The 9,570-nt window shown below is 47.9% G+C and overlaps 1 long non-coding RNA gene across 1 annotated transcript; it reads right to left on the bottom strand.

Moving 5' to 3' along the window:
• Window positions 1–420: 420 nt before the first annotated feature.
• LOC307207749 lies at window positions 421–3,035 on the bottom strand. Its single transcript, XR_013834824.1, has 2 exons — window positions 2,968–3,035; window positions 421–1,215 (listed from the first exon to the last, which is right to left on the bottom strand). It is a non-coding gene; the product is annotated as an uncharacterized lncRNA (long non-coding RNA).
• Window positions 3,036–9,570: the final 6,535 nt, after the last annotated feature.

Genomic DNA, 9,570 nt, shown 5'->3' with positions numbered 1-9,570 from the left:
TAAATGTCTTACCCACTGATAAATTATGCAAAATAAACAGACATGCAGGTGTGCCTAGATTGTGCACTTCATTCAGAATCCAGGTTGCATTGTTTGGGTTGTGCTGGTGCTTGTGTGAATCCAAGCACTGTCTGTCATGAGCCAAGAGTCCAGAGGCAACCAAGACTCAGAGCCTGGGAACCTGAGATGGAGAGGAGCCCCAGAACAACCTCCCAAACCACCAAGGGCTATGGGGCCATAACCAGCTCCCTCATGGGTGCCTTCACCTGAGGAACCAAACACCCCACCTCAGTGGGTCAGCAGCAAAAGGAGCACAACAGATGAGAGGCTATGAAGAAGAGAAGGAGTGCCTGCCCGCAGGCCAAAAGGCTGGCCCTTTAGGAATCTAAAGTTATCCAGAAGTTATTTTCACTCAAAGAATTCTGGGAACTGTAGTTTATTAAGCCTGCTGGGAATTGCAGCTCTTGAGGGGGGAGGGTAAACTACAGTTCTGAAGTTTCCTTGGGGGAAGCCGTGTGCCTTTAATGTACATTGTGTACACGGTCTCTGTCTGCTCCCAAACTCTGTGGGAGCAATTTGCTCTCTCAGAGCTATCTGTGGACTGACTCAACTACATTAGTAAAGAAAAAGTGTTTTAAATGCGTTATAACACTGTGACACCAGATGGTGCTGTGGAGTCCTGTCTTTTGGCAACACGGTTTCCCATTTTGAGGTTTACAATGTGTTTTCCTAAAACATTTTTTTTACGTGTCTAGATCCAGTCTTAGGCCCTGTTGCTCCTGCCTTGCCATGGCACATGAGATACATGGCACAGGATACTGCCCTGCTCTGCCTGTAAGGCACTATTGCCCTCAACCTGAAGGCCATCAGAATTGGTCCAAAACAAGAGAGGCCTTTCTGTCATATGTCATCCATAGGTCAGTGGTCTGCTCACTTTACCACAAATCTTATCACTGTATACAACTATGAATAAATCAACAAGATCTCTACAAAAATCTGGAAATATGTAGGTGCTGTGTGGGAATCTAACCATCCTGGACACAGCTGTAATTGCACTCTCTGATTTATAAAATATGTATCAACATTAGAGAGAACTGTAACATGATCTGTAGCAATTTTTCTACATCACAAAAATGCTTCCACTTTTGTCTTTTTTCTTCTTCTTCTTCAAGGATCTGCTTTCTCATTCTGTTGCATATCTTCCTGAGCCTCCCCCTGGAAATATTGAAATCAACAGTTAAAATGGAAATATGCTAAAGACGCATAGTTTTGTCTTTATTTGCCTTGGCTAGGGGCAAAGTGTTAGTACATTATGTGGCTGAGATGCAACAGAGCAGACAACAGCAAAGAAAGGAACATTAGATGTTTATGTATAGATGCAAATCACATTGCGAACAGAGAGCCCAATGCAGAATAATTCTGGAGGGTTTAGCATAGCTGTTCATCATGATGTTGCATAACTTTTGGACAAGTCTTTCTTGTGCTGCTCAAGCTGAGCAAAGCAAAGCCAAAAGGCTTCATGGTGAAGAACTGGTGCTTGGGACTGGTGCGTCCAGATTCTGGTCACTTTTGTCCTTCTCCCCATAACATGGGACCTGCATGCTTGCACAGTGTTTACTATACTGCAGATAGTGCACTGCTGTATGGCTGTAGCGTGGGACACATGGCACCGGGCACAAATTTCTGAGAGGGTGCAACCAGGCACCTCCATAACAGGCTCCCTCATTGACGTCAGAGCTGAAGGGAGGCAAGCCATGCCTGGGCCAGGCCTTCGGGGCTGGCGCAGTGCCTCTTTCTCGTGGCCAGTGAAGGGACACCCATGTGCACCCCTGGGTCAGCTGAGAGGGAGGGAGGGAGGGAAGGCAGGAAAGTACTGCCAGAGCTGCGTGCATTGCCCAGAGAGCTTCGATGCAAGGATTAGAGAGTGAGACAATACAGTGGAGCTCTGGAAATTCGTGTTTCTCTGCCTTATCCCTGCTCCCAGGTTGGGACTAGTTTGCAAGGAGAGACACCCTGGCAGGGGAAGGGACTGACCGCTGCCCAGTCCACCAGGGGACGCAACATCTGCCCCACCCCAGGCACTGGCAACCCATGCTATGCCCCTGGGAGGCCCTGTTCCTGTGTGCGGTCCACAAATGTAGGCTGCTATCCCTCAGTCCTTTCCAGCCCCTCCAGGAACAGTCCAGCAGTTTATAAGATACAGCAGTCCCAGGGCTCCCAATACTTAGGGCCATCTCCATTTAACATTGGTTACCAGCTGAAGCTGTGGCTACCAGAACAAACCACCCCGCCAATGAAAGCCAATTAAATGGCCTATCAGGAAGTAGAACAGACCAAGGAAGGCAGAAAAACCTAACAGTTGTCAACTCTGGGGTGGGGTGGGGGGGAGAGTGTGAGTGAGCAGTGGGATTTGGCAGCAGTTCACGTGAAAGGGTGGTGTTGGTTCATTGGCAACCTCTGCCACCATCACTCATTCCACTGCCCAGCCAACCCTCCATCAAAGTTAGCTACTGAATGGGGGTTCTGCTTCCTGTCGTTAATTTCTTCCAGCAACAAAATGTTTGTGCTTATCTTGAGATGGATGGATTGTACTGGCAATTTTAACTCAAAATTGTCAACTTGTGCAGAGGGAGAGAAGGGCAGTCAGTCCCTTCCTCAGCCGCCTAGGACCAGCGATTCCTTCAGCACCACCAAAGGACAAAATAAGGAAGCAGCCAGAGCCACCGGCTTTTCTGAGGGACCAACAACTTTTGGCTCCTCCTCTTGAACTGTTCCCATTCTAGCTGTTCATTATAAGTGTCTGAGTTTGGTCTTTCTCCCCGCATCCCTCTCCAGCCCCTTCCTTTGTGTGTCTGTCTTTTTTCTTTTTAACTGCGAGCTGAAGTGCAAGGAATGTCTTATCCTTGATCTCTGTAAGCCTCTGCGGGAGCCTTTTTCCAGATGAACAGCAGGGTAAAAACCACTCACGCAAATGAATAGCCTTTCAATAAGCTTGGTGACAGTTGACTTCCAGTGTCAGTGAGTTCCATAGATCAGTTCTATGAACAAAATAAACCATTCATTCTTTGGCTGAATCTGCTTGCACCATGTGAAGTGATGCTGAATTTACAAAACCTACACAGCAGGTTTCCATACTGTAAGCCCAGGATCCCTCCTGAACAGCACCAAATGTGTCCTCCTCTAGCTTTGCCTGTTCTCACTTTGCTTCCTGCAACACTGTCCAGATCATTGCTCTCCCTAAGGCATTTAGCAGATTTCCTCTCTCGGAGCGCACACTTGTGGGAGATTAGCAGGGAGGAGTTATAATAGGTTTTCCTTCCTTCCCCACCACCCTTCCTTATTCCTCTATGTGGCTCCACCCAAGAGGGGGTGTTGGCATAGGACCAACTTCACCAACTTCAAAGAGTTCCCTTCTGCCAGTTGCTTTTACTCTCTTTGGGGAGGGGGGAGATATTGCAAATCATTGATTATTCCAAGAAGTCTTAGACCCAGAGAAAGAAATAAAGAAAATAAATAATAAGCCAGAAAAAATAGTGTAGTAAAATGCTTGCCTATCCAGTAGCAGGAATTCAGCAAAATGACCATTTATTTATTTATGCATTCGTTTATTTTTAAATGTTTGTAATCTGTCTTTGCTCCAACTCCGGCTACAGATTGGCTTACGATAGAATTGCTTTAGATAATCTATAAAGCCATTAAACAACATACCATCGAGAAATCAGAAGGCAATTAAAAGCAGCAAGTTATTTTGTTATTGCCTTCTCTCTCCCCCCCCCCCCCGCCCCCGGAAAAAAAGATAACAAGGAAAATGGGGGAGATGGCACAAAAGGGAATCCATACTTAGAAGGAATTGTGTCAGAAAATGATATCATGCTGATATATTTTGGTTCCAAACTTAAGATTATCTCACAGACCTTCAAAGATGCTATATTGGATCTTCATTCTCACCCAGAGAATTCTGAAATCAATCAGTCTATTCATGCCTTCACATCTGCTGAGCTTGCAGATGAATAAAACTTTGTCTGCCACTTTAACAGTTCACTGTTTTGGCAAGCAAATTGTTTCACTCTTTCCCCCCCTGTCCTAGGGACACACTGTGAACCAGCTCCTCATATTTAAAATCTGCATTTTGTTCACTGTTACCTCGGGGTCAATGAATTTTTCATTAGCTACAACCCTGTTCTACTCAGACCATTTCATGGATGTAACATAGGTAGACTCACAACGGGGAAGATTTTACATTTCTTAATAAATTGCTTGTCGCAGAGGTAACAAAGTTGCTGGGACTTGGGATAAATTAGGAACAGCAGGGCAAGTATCAGGAACCAGTGTAGGGGCCTAAAGCACCAAACAAGGATCTAGACCAAACTTGGATCACCAGTTCTTTTTGGACCACTACTCCTACCATCCCTAGCCAGCAGACCCAGTGTTCAGGGATGATGGGAATTGTAATCCAAAACAGCTGGAGACACAAGCTTGGGAAACTTTGATCTAGACTCTTCTCAGGATTATGTGCTTGCTGAACCTGCCTCTCTGGATGAAAGCACCTCATAATAATAATAATTTATTATCTTTACCCCGCCCATCTGACAGGGTTTCCCCAGCCACTCTGGGGGGCTTCCAACAGAATATTAAAATACAATAACCTATTAAACATTAAAAGCTTTCCTAAAAAGGGTTGCCTTCAGATGTCTTCTAAAAGTCTGGTAGTTGTTTTTCTCTTTGACATCTGGTGGGAGGGGGTTCTACAGGGCAGGTGCCACAACCGAGAAGGCCCTCTGCCTGGTTCCCTGTAACTTGGCTTCTTGCAGTGAGGGAACCGCCAGAAGGCCCTCGGCACTGGACCTCAGTGTCTGGGTAGAATGATGGGGGTGGAGACGCTCCTTCAGGTATACAGGACCGAGGCTGTTTAGGGCTTTAAAGGTCAGCACCAACACTTTGAATTGTGCTTGGAAATGTACTGGGAGCTAGTGTAGGTCTTTCAAGACCAGTGTTATATGGTCTCAGCGGCCACTCCCAGCCACCAGTCTAGCTGCTGCATTCTGGATTAGTTGTAGTTTCCGGGTCACCTTCAAAGGTAGCCCCACATAGAGCGCATTGCAGTAGTCCAAGCGAGAGATAACTAGAGCATGCACCACTCTGGCAAGACAGTCTGCGGGCAGGTAGGGTCTCAGCCTGCGTACCAGATGGAGCTGATAAACAGCTGCCCTGGACACAGAATTGACCTGTGCCTCCATGGACAGCTGTGAGTCCAGAAAGACTCCCAGGCAGGGCACCTGGTCCTTCAGGGGCACAGTTACCCCATTCAGGACCAGGGAGTCCTCCACACCCGCCCGCCTCCTGTCCCCACAAAACAGTACTTCTATCTTGTCAGGATTCAACCTCCATCTGTTGGCCGCCATCCATCCTCCAACCGCTTCCAGACACTCACACAGGACCTTCACCACCTTCACTGGTTCTGATTTGAAAGAGGCAGAGCTGGGTATCATCCGCATACTGATGAACACCCAGCCCAAACCCTGTGATGTTGAAAACCATGGGGGAGAGGACAGAACCCTGAGGCACCCCACAAGTGAGAGCCGAAGGGTCTGAACACTCATCCCCTGCCACCACTTTCTGAACATGGCCCAGGAGGAAGGAGCGGAACCACTGTATAACAGTGCCCCAGCTCCCAGCCCCTCTAGACGGTCCAGAAGGATACTATGGTTGATGGTGTCAAAAGCTGCTGAGAGATCCAGCAGAACTAGGAAACAGCTCTCACCTTTGTACCTAGCCCGCCAGAGATCATCGACCAGTGCAACCAAGGCAGTTTCAGCCCCATGATGAGGCCTGAATCCCGACTGGAAGGGATCCAAATGGTCCGCTTCTTCCAGGCATGCCTGGAGTTGTTCAGCAACCAGTCGCTCAATCACCTTGCCCAAGAATGGAAGATTTGTGACTGGGCAATAGTTGGCCATATTGGCAGCATCAAAGATGGTTTCCTGAAAGAGTTTCCTGCTGCTGTTTTCTGCAGATGCAATAGAGGCGGTGAAAAAAGTCTTCTTCGCCATCGCTACTGCCACTTGGTAGGCTCAACACTGAGCTCTAACCCGTGTCCGGTCAGCTTCAGAATGAGTTATCTGCCACCAGTGCTCTAGCCGTCTCAGCGATTGTTTCATTGCCCTCAGATCAGTGGAAAACCATGGGGCTGTCCGGGCTCCATGCAATCAGAGAGGGCGCTTTGGAGCCAAACAGTCAATAGCCCTGGTTAACTCCACATTCCAGCAGGCCACCAGGGAATCAGCTGAAAGGCCATCAACATGGGATAAAGCATCCCCTACCACTCTCTGGAAACCGTTTGGATCCATTAAGTGGCGGGGGCGGACCATCCAAATTGGTCCCACCTCCCTGCAGAGGGGAAGGGTTGTGGAGAAGTCCAGTTGCACCAGGAAGTGATCTGACCATGACACTTTAGTTTTGTTTTTACTTAGTGTCAGATCACCAACATCCATAGAGGTGAACACCAGGTCCAAGGCATGTCCGCGGCTATGAGTTGGGCCAAACTTATTCAGGGACAGCCCCATGGAGGCCATGCTTTCCACGAAGTCCCAAGCGGCTACTTGTAAGATTGTGTTGGCATGGATGTTAAAATCCCCCAGGACAACCAAACTAGGTGTCTCCAGGAGAACATCTACCACGGCCTGAAGCAGCTCGGGCAGGGAATCCTTGGTGCAGCAGGGAGGTTGGTACACCAAAAGGAATCCAATACGGCCCCTATTGCCCAACTTCCAGAACATGCACTCGGAAAACTGGGCCTTCCCAATAGGACGTCTGGTGCAAACTAATGACTTCCTAAAAATTACTGCACCCCCTGCCCCTGCCCACAAGGCCTGGGTTGCTGTGCGTAAGAGAAACCTGGTGGACAAGCAGCGGCAAGTACAGGCCTATCTGCTTCATCCAACCAAGACTCTGTTACACATGCCAGGTCAAGTCCTCCATCCATGATCAAGTCATGGATGGCAGTGGTCTTATGAATCATTGACCTGGCATTGCACAGCAGCACCTTCAGGTCAGGTGGGTATCCCTTGCTGATTCCAGTATCTGTCTGGTCAAGACCAGACCTGGAGGCAGGGATAGTCCTCAAACAACGCCTAAACCTGCCTCCTCGGTAATGACATGGTCTGGTCTTAGTGTAACTCCTCCTCCTGCCCATGATCACTGAGATCGGTTTTCCCAGTGCATCTCCCCCTGTGGAACCTGCCCCAGCCATTTTGTTGGCTGGGACCCACTCCCAGGCAGCCCTGACCCCTCTCCTTAAGAACAAAATAAAACCTTAAGGGGGGGAAAAACAATAAAACAATACAAACCAAAAACAGTAAAAATTACAGATATACCAAAATTAAACAAACTCCCAAACCCAACTAAACATCCATCCCACCACCACCCCACACACACAAAAAAATTTTAAAAGGGAAAAAAGATATTTTAAAAACATTTTTAAAAGAACTCAGCGCTGTTCTGAGTCCTGGGCAGCAGCAGTAGCAACACTCCTTATGAGGCCTGTCAGGCCCTGTCCTGGGCCAGGTGGTCAGGTGGTAAGTGACAGGAACGGGCCCTTAGGCACTCAAGCAGGTGAGTCCTCCGGGGCAAGCCAGTAATTGTTATGAAGAATCAAAAGCTTCTACATAAGATAAGTTGAAGACAGGAGATCGGGGGGGGGGGGGGGGCAGAATCCAATTTAGCCTTTATGCACAGATTCAGGGTGTTCCAGCACCCAAAAGCCCACCCAGAACAAACAAATTGTTCCATCAGTTTCAAGGTAAATTAATGAATGGTTTTTGACTCTGCAAAACAGGAAGTTTTAATTTGTATGCTGACGCTATTGCTTCAAAATGGCACTCTGACATTCAGCTGCTATGACAACAAATTACCTATACCTCGCTAACTCTTTAGTTATGGAAAGGCCCGTTTTCCCAGAAAAAGGGGAATGTGCTAGGCTATCTATTTGACAAAAACAACTGCTTTGACCACCTTTTGCAAATCCTTTTCTTCTGTGGACTCAGATCTTTAGAGCTGTATGATCACAGGGATGGAGAGGGTTTACTATGTATGCTTAAAAGGGTGAGGTTCTCAAATTCAACAGGATCAAACATATTGGGGCACCTTATTGATTAATTGCTAACAGCATTTCTAATCATTGGCTTCTTTGGCAACAAATCACCTATGCTTGTCCAACCCGTTCTCCCAAGCAAACGGAAATATGCTGGGCTATCTACTTAACAGAGGAAACTGGTTTGCCTTTTTTTTTCTTTTTTGCAACCTTCCTCTTCATAAGCAGTAAAGATTAAACAGATTGTTGTTGTCCTTGGCATCCATCTGTCTCAGGAGACAATGGAGTATGCCTCCAGGGGTGAAGTCAGACTGCTGGAGAATCATGGCACTCTCTGTAGCTTCAGAGACTGGTAAGTCCTAACTGCTGCTTCTTGCATTGTTTTTGCTGCAGCACTGAAGCAACTTCTCCAGGGCAGTGTGTCTGGAGGTCCTGGGCAGCCCCCCCAAAAGACCCTCTCTCTCAGCCTTGCTAATGTGGTCCAAAGGAAAGCAGAGCAATAAATTTGGCACCAGCTTGACTGCAAGAGTTGCCAGAAGGAGACGTACAAGACACCATCCAACTGTCTTAGGGATTCCACTCTGGATTTGTGTAAGGTTTACTCCTGAGCCTTTTCTTCTCCCCAATATATCCTGCAAGGTAGTGGAGGTTTAAGGGACGCGGGTGGCGCTGTGGGTTAAACCACAGAGCCTAGGACTTGCCGATCAGAAAGTTGGCGGTTCGAATCCCTGTGACGGGGTGAGCTCCCGTTGCTCAGTCCCTGCTCCTGCCAACTTGGCAGTTTGAAAGCACGTCAAAGTGCAAGTAGATAAATAGGTACCGCTCCGGCGGGAAGGTAAATGGCATTTCCGTGCACTGCTCTGGTTCACCAGAAGCGGCTTAGTCATGCTGGCCACATGACCTGGAAGCTGTACGCCGGCTTACTCGGCCAATAAAGCGAGATGAGCACCGCAACCCCAGAGTTGGTGACGACTGGACCTAATAGTCAGGGGTCCCTTTACATTTACTAGTGGAGGTTTAGGATCAGAATTTTCCTTCTCTCAGATGGGCTAACTTCCCTAGTTGATGAGTGTCACCTGCTCCTCTCTTCTATCTACAGCACATGCAGAAGCTGCCATCTTGACCATTGGACCCACTCTTAGTCCTGTCCACTCAATCCGCTGGAGCCTGGCCTGCAAACATTTCCAGTCCTGTGCCTGTCAAGGAAGAGAGTCTGGGCACAGGCTCACAGTGACACTCGCCCTGCTCCAAGGATGTGCAACCTCCACATGCCTCACTGGCTGCAGTGGCCTCTTCGTGTTGTTTCCTGCCCTGCAAAACCCACCGCGTCTGCACATCTCTCTCTCGCTCTCAATAGGTACTGCTCAGCCGTAATGAAAGTATTATGGAGAATCTAAATGCAAGCATTGTGGACAGTAAAAAAATTCTACATTTTGACGTATGGGGGAAATAGTTTTATATGCATGCGGCAAAGGACAAAG

This window comes from Podarcis cretensis, assembly GCF_951804945.1.
Source record: "Podarcis cretensis genome assembly, chromosome: Z".
Classification (NCBI taxonomy): Eukaryota; Metazoa; Chordata; class Lepidosauria; order Squamata; family Lacertidae; genus Podarcis; species Podarcis cretensis.
Note: the sequence above shows the minus strand (reverse complement) of the source record. Positions and strands in the feature narration are given on the sequence as shown.